This window comes from Aphelocoma coerulescens, chromosome 3 (assembly GCF_041296385.1).
Source record: "Aphelocoma coerulescens isolate FSJ_1873_10779 chromosome 3, UR_Acoe_1.0, whole genome shotgun sequence".
In the NCBI taxonomy this organism is placed as follows: Eukaryota; Metazoa; Chordata; class Aves; order Passeriformes; family Corvidae; genus Aphelocoma; species Aphelocoma coerulescens.
Window position 1 is genome coordinate 47711037 of NC_091016.1, and position 12972 is coordinate 47724008.

Below are 12972 nucleotides of genomic sequence, written 5' to 3' on the forward strand. Positions count from 1 at the left end.
TTAAGCATATGTGCTTAGCTACACTCAGACACTTTTAGACTCCTTTAATCAACCTTCTCCTTCACAAATGTTCCCACTTGCATACAAAAAATTATCACCTGCAGCATAGGTTAAGAGACAAAGATTATGCCTGAATAAAACTGTTTGGTTTTACGCATTTTAATAATTAAGAGGAAATGTACATAAAGTTATACTTTTACCTAGTCTGTATTTGACACCAATTATACTTCAGATTGCATTTTTAAGGGCTTCTATTAATCAGTCCTATGACACATTACTGATAATGCTTGCACAAAGAGAGTAAGAATAATGTATAAAATTAAAAGGACCATTAGCAGAAAACAGTAAAAAAAAAATTTCTATCTCTTACTATTTTGTGGATGTGCATTTGGGGATGGATGTTTTGTCATTAATATTATTAAACAAATTTAGCTTTAACAAATACAGAGTTGGAGACTACCTTGACAGCAGTGCTGTTTCAGTGTCTGAAATAAATTACAGTGCAGCAACATAACAACAGAAGCCACATTCTTGAGGCCACAATTTCTTTTGCTCATATTTTTATATAATAAATAATTACAACCTCTAATTCACATGTTCTCCACTTAGTCATAACATATTTTTACCTTTACCCCAATATTCAGTCCCCAAATCCCAAAATCATACACTTTAAATCCCAAACAAATTTTCTGCTCTGATCCACAGATTTAATTCATGATGTTTTAATCCACAGTCCCATACAAAAACACAACTAGCCCACACTGCTTGGAAAAAATTGCCAATAGATCACTAGAAACTGAAAAGGAATGCTCTTTAAATAATTATTCTAAACGTAAAACGAGAGCTCAAGTGAAGTTTCCACATCAGGAAAAATAAAAACTATATTACAAGGGAAATTCATTAAAATCAACATAGTAACTTCTGACGTCACATGCTGTCAATATTCTCAGTCAGGTCTCTCTGCTGCAACTGGCAGCTTTAGTAGAACTTAAATCAGCAAAAGGAATGCAATTCTCCATCCTCTAGGTGGGAGTGATGTGAGCAGCTGTTAGAGGAAAGCAGTAATCCTTCAGGCTTTCCTCATGTAAGGAAAAAGCCTTTCAATTAACATTTAAAATTAAAAGCTGCAACATTATTTAATTAAAATAATGTGGCTATTTGGCTCCACTCCCACTATAGTTTGTAAAAAATCCTCTCCTTGAAGTAGTCAGAGGCCTTGCACAAGGAGAGGGCAGAAGCACTTAAAACACAGACAGAAACAAGCCCCACAGTCAGCAGGAGAATCCAATATTTTCAAAGTCTTTTGGGAGAGATGAAATTATTTTCAACTCATTAACTTGAAATTGGATCCCTGACTGACAATTTGGATGATTACTTGTGTCAGAAAGAGCTTTTTTCTGTTAATTGCAATTTTCACTGTTCAAGACAAAGTTTATCAAAACATTTGCAACCTCCAAAGACCAGATTTACAGATAAATAGCTCAATTTGTTTCAGAAATGGTGAAATAAAGTATATTTGCCTTTGGAAGTGGGGGAAAAGGGAGCAGACACCCAAAATCCAAACCATCACAACAACTAGCAATACTGTCAAACTTAACAGTACCTCAAGTATTCAAACGAATGATTAACAAAATGAGGTTTTTTTTCCAGACAGAGCTTCACTAGTGAGAATCTCATCTGCATTTAGTCAAGTTGGTTTAAAAAAATTCAGAATATTTACATGTACACAATTTTTTCTGTAACTCCTTAAATAACTAATCAAAAGGTAATATAATTTTAGACCATGCTAGCATGATGTTATCCTTTTTTAATGCCTGATCATGAGATGTGATGTAGGAAAACACAAGGTTATTGAAACATGTAAGCAGCAGACCCTCTCTAGCTACTCATTTTATAACCCTAATGATTCCTCAAAGTGAATCCTGCAGATACAGTAGTTTTCAAAGTTTGTATAGCGGTCAAACCCGAAACATTTCAACAGCATATACTTAGTAAGTTCAAGCTTCAACATTCAACATAGAGTTTTGCTTAAATTAAAAAAAATAAAATTAAAAAGGGCACTGTCATCATTCCCTGTTTGTCCTCTCCCTCAGAAAACTGTATTAATGCAAAGTCCCAAAATAGCCATTCTCAGGCACTAGAAAAGCCTGGGAATTGCTTACCTAAAGACCACTAAGCTTTACAGGGCAATGAGCATTTAAACCAGAAACTCTGAGTGGAAACCATGATGAAGCCTTAATTATAATATTTTTGTTAATAAAAATAGATTTGTTCTGGAGAAAAAAATTCCATTTCCCCTTCTGACATCGTTTTCCCATGAGATCTTGAGGAAGTTCTAAAGGCCAAACCACTCAGCAGGAACCAGCAATTCCGCATGTTCCGTTCTGGTACCCACCAGAGACTTCTTCAGACCGACTGTCAGGAGGGCCAGTTTGTTTTCCATTTGGGTTCATTTTGCACTATGAAAGCAATTGAAAAAAAAAAAAATGCATTCTGAGGAGAGACATCCTAGCACAGAGAAATGTGACATTTGTGGCTATGGTTCACAACGTGGATTTAAATGCCTCCATTTTCCACCTGTAAAATGGCCTTTGTGTTAAAAGACAATAGGAGTGAGCTTGATCAAAAGCATATGTGTAAAAAACTAAGAGAGTTATGATCTTTACTGCCATTCACTTATTTTTATAATTTTTTTTCTTGGAAGCAGCTGTTGAATATTGTGACGAATCTATGGTGAATAATTCCACTAGTCAGTCAACTAAAGAAGGATATAAAAGCAAACCAGACAGTCTTGGTTTTTTCAGTCAGATTGATCAAATAAGTTGTTACTGTGTCAGGTTGCAAAAACCCCTGTCATATGTAGAAGGCTAAAGTCAGTTGAATTACTTCATTGCCGGGAGTTTACTACCCATTTTTTTTTTTTTTTTTGAATCATTAGTCTTTTAAACTTTGGATATTTTTATAAGTAGGCAATGACCAACTGCTACTGTCTTACAGCACAGATTATTTGTGTCAAAAAAGCTGCCTGCTTGATTCAGACTCCTCCAAGATACTAAATAAAAACTTTTAAAATAATTATTATTATCTTATTCAAAGTTATCTCTTCATATAGTTACTAAACACTAGCTAGGCTCAAATATTTAATAAATATAGATAGAAAAACAAAAGACAAGGAATGAAAACTGCCCAAATTCCTCAAATATTATGTTATTTAAAAGCACTTAACATAAAAATGTCATTAAAAACACAGAAAGTGTTTTCCCTCTTCATTATTTACATGACTTACAGAATTCATAAATTGGTATAAATTTTATTTTAAGCAGCTGTAGCTGTGATTGTCTGGCTATTAGCTTTGCCTTTATTTTTCCTTTTTCAGCACACAAATACCAAAGCTTGTCACTAATCTGGTAGTCTGTACCCTTGGTGACTGAAAAGAAGCAACATTTTTCAAATACGACACATCTGTTATAAACTCTTGAGACTAATGTTTAACTGTGAACTATAACCAACAGATTTTACACTTTACTTACATTTCTTTGGCCTAACCAATACTGCAACAACAGAAACTGCTCTATTCCAGGATTTCTATTTTCTTTACTATTAACCTTAGCAGTACACATCGCTACACACAACCCATAAAATAACAACATAGTCAGCAGGTTCATGAAAGCAGCTACGCCTATGTCAGTTTCAGTATGTAAACAATTTCCCTGTTTTTCCCTGTCTTTTGCTCAAAAGTTTTAAGTAGTGAAAGTGTCACTGAGGCACAATTTACAACTGATCTTGCAATGAGCTGCCTATAAATGATCCAAGTATGGATTCAGAATGAATTTTGGCTCTCTGGAATCTCAAGGCCTGCCTATGCAGGGCTGTTCAATTTTGAACAGTATGTAGTCTGTGGTCATCTGTAATTAATTTAATGATGTGATGCAATGCTGTGGGAGTGAATTGTGGCATCACACCTTCCCTGGACTGTTTTCATGGAAATATCACTGAAGGGAGGCCAAAAACATGAAGGAAAATAAAAAACCACACAGTCACACACAGGTGTTACTGTGCAATTATCAGCATAAACATATCCCACTTAAAGCATCATGGGATCTCTGAAGCCTCTTTCAAGACAGTTCTGGAGCACACTGACAAACCAAGCTGGGAATCCAGCTTGGTAGAGAAATGGTAGACAAGTTTTACCTACAGAGAAAAAGCTGAGGCTCTGACTAGTAGATTTGTCCTCCTCTTGAACTAGCTCTGAATGAAGTGTGCTGATTTAGTTTGCACAGATCATTTAATCCTTAAAGTAGTTATTTGTGAAAAGTGGTTAAAATTCTCTCCAAAATATCACAAAAAGATGGATTAGCAAAGAACCAACACAAGGAAAAGAAAACAGAGGTATTTTCATATATATATATCTAGTATAGTAACTCTGGATAACCAAAGGAGACTAATTACAAATATTAATAGTTCCTCTGCTCCAGTTGTAGATTCAACAGCACTAAATGCAGTCCAAGTAAAACAAAAGCTTACAAAACCCATGTATTAATACTTGTTAGTAATGCTGAGCAAAACATTGTTTAACTGTGTCTATGTAGTATCAGTACTATTTTTTGCTATAAACAGCAAAATGTACAACACTAAAATTTAAAGAACTTCTATAGATGCATCTGTTAGTAAAGAAAACACTGCCTCTAACCCTGCATCAGATTAGATATGCAGTAGTGCCCCTGGCAGTGGCAAACTGCCACTAAGCACATAATTTGATGTGTAATCTTAGTGGCAATGTCTAGAAGCATTCATTCAGTTATCACGGAATAACCAGAAAAACTAAAAACATATATGCAGGGCATCTATCTTCTACATCCCCCATCTATCCTCTACCTCTTATTTTAAAGTGGTGCAGGCTACACTCTTCTTGGTTCTGTCTGTCAATGTACAACAGATCATCCTTTCCTCTCACAGCTACGTGATGCCCACTATCCTTTCAGGAATGTTCGGATAACAGTTACTGCAGCAGTAGTAGTGGAGTCATTACACTGCTCATAGCAGTCAGATCGCTTCTGATAGCTCAACATAAAGGAAAATATGACCATAGCTGGAAAAAAAAAAAAAAAAAAGAAACAGAAATGATGAGCTTAAAAAAAACCACAACATTTTTTTAAAATGAAATTTCTGTCCTGCTTTTGTATCTGTACCTGCAGAAGGTGACCAAATGAAAATATTATGAAACCTCAGGCATAATATCCAAAGTATGGACATTTATTTTTCATCTGGCCTGCAAAATACCATCTTGTCTACATACTTTCCCATATCCATCCTTTTTTTCTCATACATTTGATATTGTTTCTGTAAGTTTATGAAAGATAGTATTATAAACTGAAACACCAGCAGCATTCACTTTTGACCAGAACAGTATCTGAAATCAATAAATTGGTAAAAAAGAATGTTGTGCAATCCACTCAATTATTAAACATTTTGGATTAGATCAGTCTTAAAATAATAGGCTAAGGTGCTTATTTTCACAGCTGGATTTGCCTTATATTTTATCATCTACCTCAGGAGTGCACTAAAATCCCCCAGGAGGCATCTTTATAAAGCATATAATTTCACTCTGGGAGCAAAACTTACAAAAGGAACAAAGCTCCCTGGATTGGACAAATCTACAAAGGAAAAACCCAGTTGCTTCATCACTCTAATATGAAAAGTACCAATTAATTCTACTGTGCTACTCCTGAGCAACACACACTGAACAGTGAATTGTATTCAGAGGATTTACTTTACTGCCAATTTTTTCTACCTTTAGCCAACAACCAAAAATGGAATAAGGAATTTAAAATGTCTTAGTCAACATTTAAAGCTGTTGCCATTGTCAAGCTGATGATGCTAATTTGTTTTATTATTACTAACCTGCCAGACCCCAGCTGTTGTCTTAGTCAAAACCTGAGTTTTCCAATAACTAGGAACTGCAGCTGCTCAGAATGGGTCACCAGGGATTTGCACCACCACAAACATTACTCATCTGGTCCTGCCCTGATCAGACTTCTTTGGCCAAAAGGCAGGGTCAGGCCTGCCTGAGATTTGAGACATACAAATTTAAAGGCTTTTTTTCTTTCCCCTATCTTCAGAAAAATAATATTTCTCATTCAACTTTTGAAAATTTGTCCACAATTCTCACCAAACATGGATCCAACATGACAAAGCCTACTTTTTCTGGACACTCTGCACTAATTAGCCTTTTAAATAAAGACCATGAATTGAAATAAAGACCATGGCTTAAGACATTCACTAAACTAACTCCTTCCATCTATCATCCTATCTGTGCCAAAAAAAACTCAGAATCAAGAAAGTATTATTTATTTCAAATACCTTTATTTAAAACAGTTGAGAAACAATTTCTGCATGATGCATCTGCCAGCTGCTGCATGTAACAGGTGTAACCATAAACTTTAGAACAGGCTGCATTTTGATGTGCAAACAGCCAAAGTGCTGCCTGATTTAAAAATCCCAAACTGGAATTATTTTTGTTTAGCAAATGTTGTCACATGAAGTACCTTCAACAGAGCCCCAGAAATTATGGGAAATTACTATTTAATGTTTAACATTTTACTGATGTATATTATTGATTTTACTCTCATATATTAGCTTCCGATGGGAATTCTTGCCAAAAAACCATTAACTTGCCATTCCTCCAACTCTTATTAACTGCTTCTGTTTGGATTACTGACATCACACATCCCAATTTCTTCCTCTCAACAAGTTTCTCTCCAAAAACACAATCATGCTATGCGGCTCCCTGAGCTCTGCAGCTCTCTACTGCTTGTCCTTTCTCCTCCAGAACTTTTTTCTGGCTTTCCAGAATACCACTCCCTCTCCTTGCAGTTTCATACCATTTCTGCATTATACAGCACAGTGAACTCTCCTGCAAAGTAGAAGCACTTGTTCATTAGCAACTTGAGAAGCTTTTTCACACTCACTGAACACAGAAGTGTTTTAACCACTGAGATAGTACAAATAGGTACTTTCTCCACGACTCTCAAGATAGAGGTACATGAATTGTACATAATACAGGCTAGAGACCACCCAACAACTGGAGCCAATTTCCTGCAGAGGAGTGAGGAAGAGTTCCCACAGATGAAGGATACTGAGCACAGGTTAGAGAGTGCAAGCAAAGTCCCACTAATGGACTGAGCCCTCTTTTCACCTTAGCCATTTCAATATTCAACAGCACACTTGCCTCTGATATTATGCTAGGCTACTATGCTCTCTTAGAGGCACAAGAGAAAGCAAGCCATGCAATGGCCAAACCAGATCCAACCACTTCAGTTGAAGATCTTATCAGCATTACAAGGGTTTCCACGTTCAAAAGCTGCATAACTACAAGCTTACAGTGTCCTTTGCACCTCCAAGGCTTTCAAGTTTGACAGAAGAAATAATAAATTATTCATTAATCTCCACACAAAAGTAGAGAACTGTCAGTGATGGAAGTGACAGGTCTGTCAAGTGAGTAGGCAAAGCTCCCTCTTGTCTACAGGCAGGTGGAAGAAAAGGGGGCAAGGACAGAAATCTCTTTTGGAGTGAAAAAGTTTCAAGGCCATTTGCTAACTTTCTCTCTCTCTCTTTTTTTTTTGAAGTGGAAAAACACGAAGAAGCAAACCTTGAAGAGCAAATTTTGAAATACACCTTTCACTGACCTTGTAGAAATTGAAAGAGAAAAATTTATAAATTCCAAAGCCATTGAATTTCTCCTGAAAACAGCAAGAACTGAACCCTCTTCAGGCAAAAAAAAGACCTCTGTCAGCCACAAATGAGTCAATGAGGCATTCTTAACAAAGGTTTCTCACTTTAAATCCCACAGTCACTACAAGCAATGCCAAAATTTTTAATTCTAGAAAAGCGGATAATTCATCCCATTCAGCTGACCAGCTCTACCCTTCTCCCCTCAAAAGGACCTAACACCTTGCTCTGCACACAGAGGTAGGTAACCTCTCTAGGAGAGACTAAGGCTATGAATGGAGTAACTCAGCAACAGCTCATTTCTCCTCACATGGAAGACTGACTTTTCCATCCAGTAAAGATCTTTCTGGCTCTGAGGCTTTTTTTGTTCCTTTTTAGTAGCATTTTGCCCTTTGCACCTCGCTTGGCCCTGCTTTTGCTTTTGTATCTTCTGGCAGTTGTAAATATCTGTGAAAACCTGTCATTTGGTTGCCATGCTTATAGTTTGGGATGTGTTTACCAACTTTGCTGCTGATGGCTACCCACCACTGACACTCATCTTTGGCTTGCTCACAGCTATCAAAATCTGGAACTTTAAAAAAAAAACAACCTGTACTTCTTTACTAAATAGTATCCAAAGTGCTCTTTAAGTGCATTAGCAGCACTGCCAGAGGCACCCTGTGGGGTGCATACCCATGTTAGCATCACACTAGCATGCTATTCATACATAACTGGTTCAGAAGTTTGCTTCCAAAGTGATTCTCCCCATTTACCCCACTCATGGCACCTTGGTCCCCATGGCTGAACAGACTCAGAGCACATCCATACAGGCTTCCCCATACGCTGAGCTACATGAGAAGATGCACTCCAGGAAGTCCAAGGGTATTATAATGCAAGAACTAAAGTAGATCCACACTGAAATAAAATGCATAGGATCAGTGTTGACTCCTTAGCGCAAAACTCTTTTCCCCTACAAATCCACTTTGCACTCATCCTGTTTTCCATATCTCCTTCCCTGCAACACATTTCCATTCCACTGCCCCATTTCTGTGGTCATCACTACATAGCATCATGAAAAGGCTTAGACTCCCAGGCACTTCATTCCATTAGCTGTGTACACTCTGGTTCTCCTTCTTCATCAATACATTGGTAAATTTTGTGTATCACCAATAGCTTTTGCCTCAAAGACCATTTTGCCACTAACACAAAATGCACTGAAACAACAGCGTGAATGGTGAATGTAAACAGGATTGCAAACAGACTTACCTCTCAAGCTAACAGAATTCCAGTTCATTTGCTCACGTGCTATACAAGTCCTCAGAGAGTCACATGCTGGACACCCCTCTCAGTACACTGGGTCACACACCAGGGGAGGATAAGTGCGTTTTTGACTAGTTATACTGCATCACAATCACATCCACACTGTACCACAGGAAGTCAGTCAGTCTGCTGACCTGCAGTTTACCACAGTACCTTCCCAGGCAGGAAGGCAGTGACTACATTGTGCCTGCAACTTGAGATCAGGGATTCAAATGTCACAACATGGGAGTGCAAAGCAGAGACGAGAAGAATGAACTTTGTGTTCACCCCATTAGACTTATGCCAGTCTGGAAACATCCTGTGCAAGTCAGAGCCACTGCAGGAGTCTAGAGGAGAAAACATCCAGACTCCACAGAGTTCACACCTTCAGTCCTGACTGGCCAGATCAGCAGCCTCTCTGGTTTTTTCCCATAACTTCTGGGCTTATGAGCCAATTTCAACTATAACCAACACAGGACAAGAGTTATCCAAAAATAACTAAATTTCTGAAAGTTTTATGACCACTGGCAACTGGATAAACTGGCATGCCCATGGTTAAAAGAGCTTCAGATTTTCTCTTGCGTGCCCAGGATTTAATCAATCAGCACACTGGAAGCCAGTCAACCCACACCATCAGTCACGTCACATCTTCTCCACATGGCTGCTGAGGCCCATGGGAGAAAAAGTATTTGGGGACACAGGCCAAAAGCATTACAGTAGGGAAGAGGTACCTCTAGAGATACTAAGTTCAGAACATGTAATCCATGAGAAACAACACTAGTTTTGTATGATTTCCAAAAGAAATGAACAAATTTAATAATGAAAATATATATGCAAATGTGCACATGTATGTGAGAAAATATTTAAAGTTCTGTCCATTTGCAACAAAAATATTAATCTCTTTCAGGGGGTTAACACATCTGAGATCACTCCAGAACAGCCTGGTAGAAAAGAATATATCTGTGCCTGCACTGAGAAAATGGCTGCAACACTAGCTAAATCCTTACAGCATATAAAGGCATTATCGAGGGGGCCCAGCCACCAGACAAAACCAGAGAGGAAAAAAGCTTTATCAGACCCATCACTCAGTGTCACGGGGCTAATTAATCACTTCTTGTCTCATTCAGGATCCAACCAACCCTAACTTTGCCCAGCCTGAGGCCAGCTCAACAGATACTGTGATCTACACAAATCAGTATCTCTGGAGCAACCCTTCCTCTTCTCTCTACTATTCACTTCTCTCCCCACAGAGTCTTCTCTGTAGTTCCTAGGCACATCAACACATTCTCTCCTTGGGGAAATGTTTTGCCTTGCCTTCCCTTGAGCTTGCAAGCAGAAGACCTCAGAAACATCAGCACCAAGTCTTTCAGCAGCCATGTTGGCACATGCTAGCCTGAAGTATTTCTCAGACTGCCCTAAAACATCAAAGAACAAGGTCTCAGTGGTCCAACTGCTGTCTAGCTTTTTTCTTTTCTCATTGATATTTGTCCTCACAGAGCTTAATGAACACAAGCAAGCATCAGATGTAATTATTACTACTATAATTACTGTGAAATCATTAGACTATTTATCAAAGTAAAAAAATAATAAAAAAATAAAATCCACAGTTAATAAATTTTCTAAAATGGATAACTGGATAACAGTGTCTGTCTTTATAGTTAAGACTGTGCAACACTATTCTTTGAAATCACCACTTCATGAGTCAAAAATTTTAAATAAAAGTTTTCTGTGACTCACCTTAATTCAGTGGAATTTATATTGAACACAAAACCAGCACAGAAGTCTTTCAGGAAACAGTAGCAAAAAATTTACAGATTTACCCAAATTCAGTAAATTCTAGTCATTTGCACATTTGTCTAATTAGTTCTAGTGTCTCGTGAAGTTAAAAACAGGAACAGGGTTCATAGCATAAATGAGAGTGATACACAGCTATGCACAAAGACTTCCCCAAATATGGCTAAACAGTAACCAATGGATATTCTTAAGTGACTATGCTCAGAACTCCAACACTTGTCCCAAAACCTTCATGTTCCACCTGCATTAAATATGTTCCCAAGGTGTGGTTAGTCTCAGGAAAAACATTCAGTTCCACAGAAATAACAGTAAAATTGGTAGCTCTCCATTTTATAAGCATGTTGTTTAGCCTCAAAGGGTGGTGGAACAAGTTCTTTTTGAAATCCTCACTTTATAATGTTCTGCTCAGCTTACCCTCACTTTTGCTTGGGTTGAAGCTTCACTTCACAACCTTTATTAACAAACAATGACACATGCTGCTAATTTAAGAGGCCCCATTTTACAAGCTGAATAGCTGATTACTTTTTACAATGAGAATATGATTAAATTTTCCTAGTTCATCTTTTTTTATTATTTTTTAAGGGAAATTTAAGAAAAAAAGCCACGATCTTATGTCACCATTTCTCACTTGTGAAATACCAGAGTTCAGAAGTTAGAGTGAACAGAGTCAGTCTCATCATTCAAGACTTTCCTGTGCCAATGTGGTATCATATCATTATTGGCAACATGAAAACAGACTACGTGATCCTAAGGGCTGTCTTAGCAGGCCCAAAAAGTACACATTTCATGTGGAAAGAAACAGCAGTGAACACTTACTAATCTCTATGGAAGGGTGACCTCAACGCCTGCCACACAACAATTAAAACTATGCAAGAGATGTATTAAATCGTCCTTTCTTTTTAACTGCATTTAAAGAAAACAAAATTAAGATTTCTGCTTGACAAATCAGTCAAGTGTTATAACTGTGTATTGTATCATCTTTTTAAATTATTTTCTGTAAATGTATAATTGATGTTAGACAAATAACTGTTAAAAACAGCAGTCCTCCTTCTATCTGATAAGTTTATAGCTGTATGATTCCAAATTTTTACTGGAAGAAACAAGATCATAGCATGCTATCCCAGGTGGAGCTTTCAGATCTTGTCAGAAGAGCAGGAAACTGAGCTTTACACTCTTCCAGAATTGGAAAGCACACAAAGTATATAAATCACCAAAATACACAAAGCATCAAGACTACATTACAAGTTAAATATCAGTATCCTGTAATGATTTATGTATGCATTTATTCTGGTATCATTCTTGCGAACTCTTTACAATAATCAAATCATCATGTGCAAAACACACAAGACCTGAAGTCAGACTGAAATAAGTATCTATCATCTTCAGGTAACCTAACCTCTCTCTTGCCCCCTTCCCAACACCCCAGCCCCTCAGTTAAAATCAGTTTTATGGGGGTAGAGGCTTAAATAACAACCTAACATTTCAGTGGCTATTTCTTTTATAATAGCTCACAGAGAAAGAAAAACATATATTTTTGTGCTTACATTTATTTTCATGAAAATGGTCAAGTGCAGCCTAGCAGCTCTATCTTCTGCAGTCGACAGCAAGAATTGTGTTGCCTCAGGAATGGCTTAAGAGTAATGAATAATACATGAGCTCTAGAGAAATGTACATTAAATAAGATCAAACAAACACATTCTACATGTTGGTGTGTACAAAGTAAAACACTGACAAACCTGGATGACAAATTAAGGAACATGTGCCCAGCCAGCCTCCTTCATCTCTACCAACTGTTTCAACAGTTTACATTCTATTCAGTCCTTATCATAACTTTTCAGGAATAAAAGAAAAGACAACCACAACAACTGGAGCAATTACTAAAACTGGCAGCACCACTCTCAGATTCTTAAACTGATGGTTTTTCCAAAACACAAAATCCACACCTTGGAGGCAGAATTCAACACATGTCTACAGTGCACAAATCTTAGGTGTGACTAGAAAGATAACAGAAACAGGTGGGTTAATAGCTCAATTCATCTCAAGAGGGCATGTGAAGTCAGTCATAAACTCTGGTTTATGTCTGTTATGTGCACATGTTCATGTACTGTGTTGCATCACATTTGTTGCTTCACAAGAGCACAGTCATGAATTCCACTGTTATTTTTCCAGCTA

At 37.4% G+C, this 12972-nt stretch overlaps 1 protein-coding gene across 15 annotated transcripts in view; it reads right to left on the bottom strand.

Moving 5' to 3' along the window:
* PDE10A (phosphodiesterase 10A) overlaps positions 1 to 12972 on the bottom strand; it is a 390743-nt gene that overhangs the window by 132723 nt on the left and 245048 nt on the right. The gene's annotated exons all lie outside the window — the stretch shown is intronic.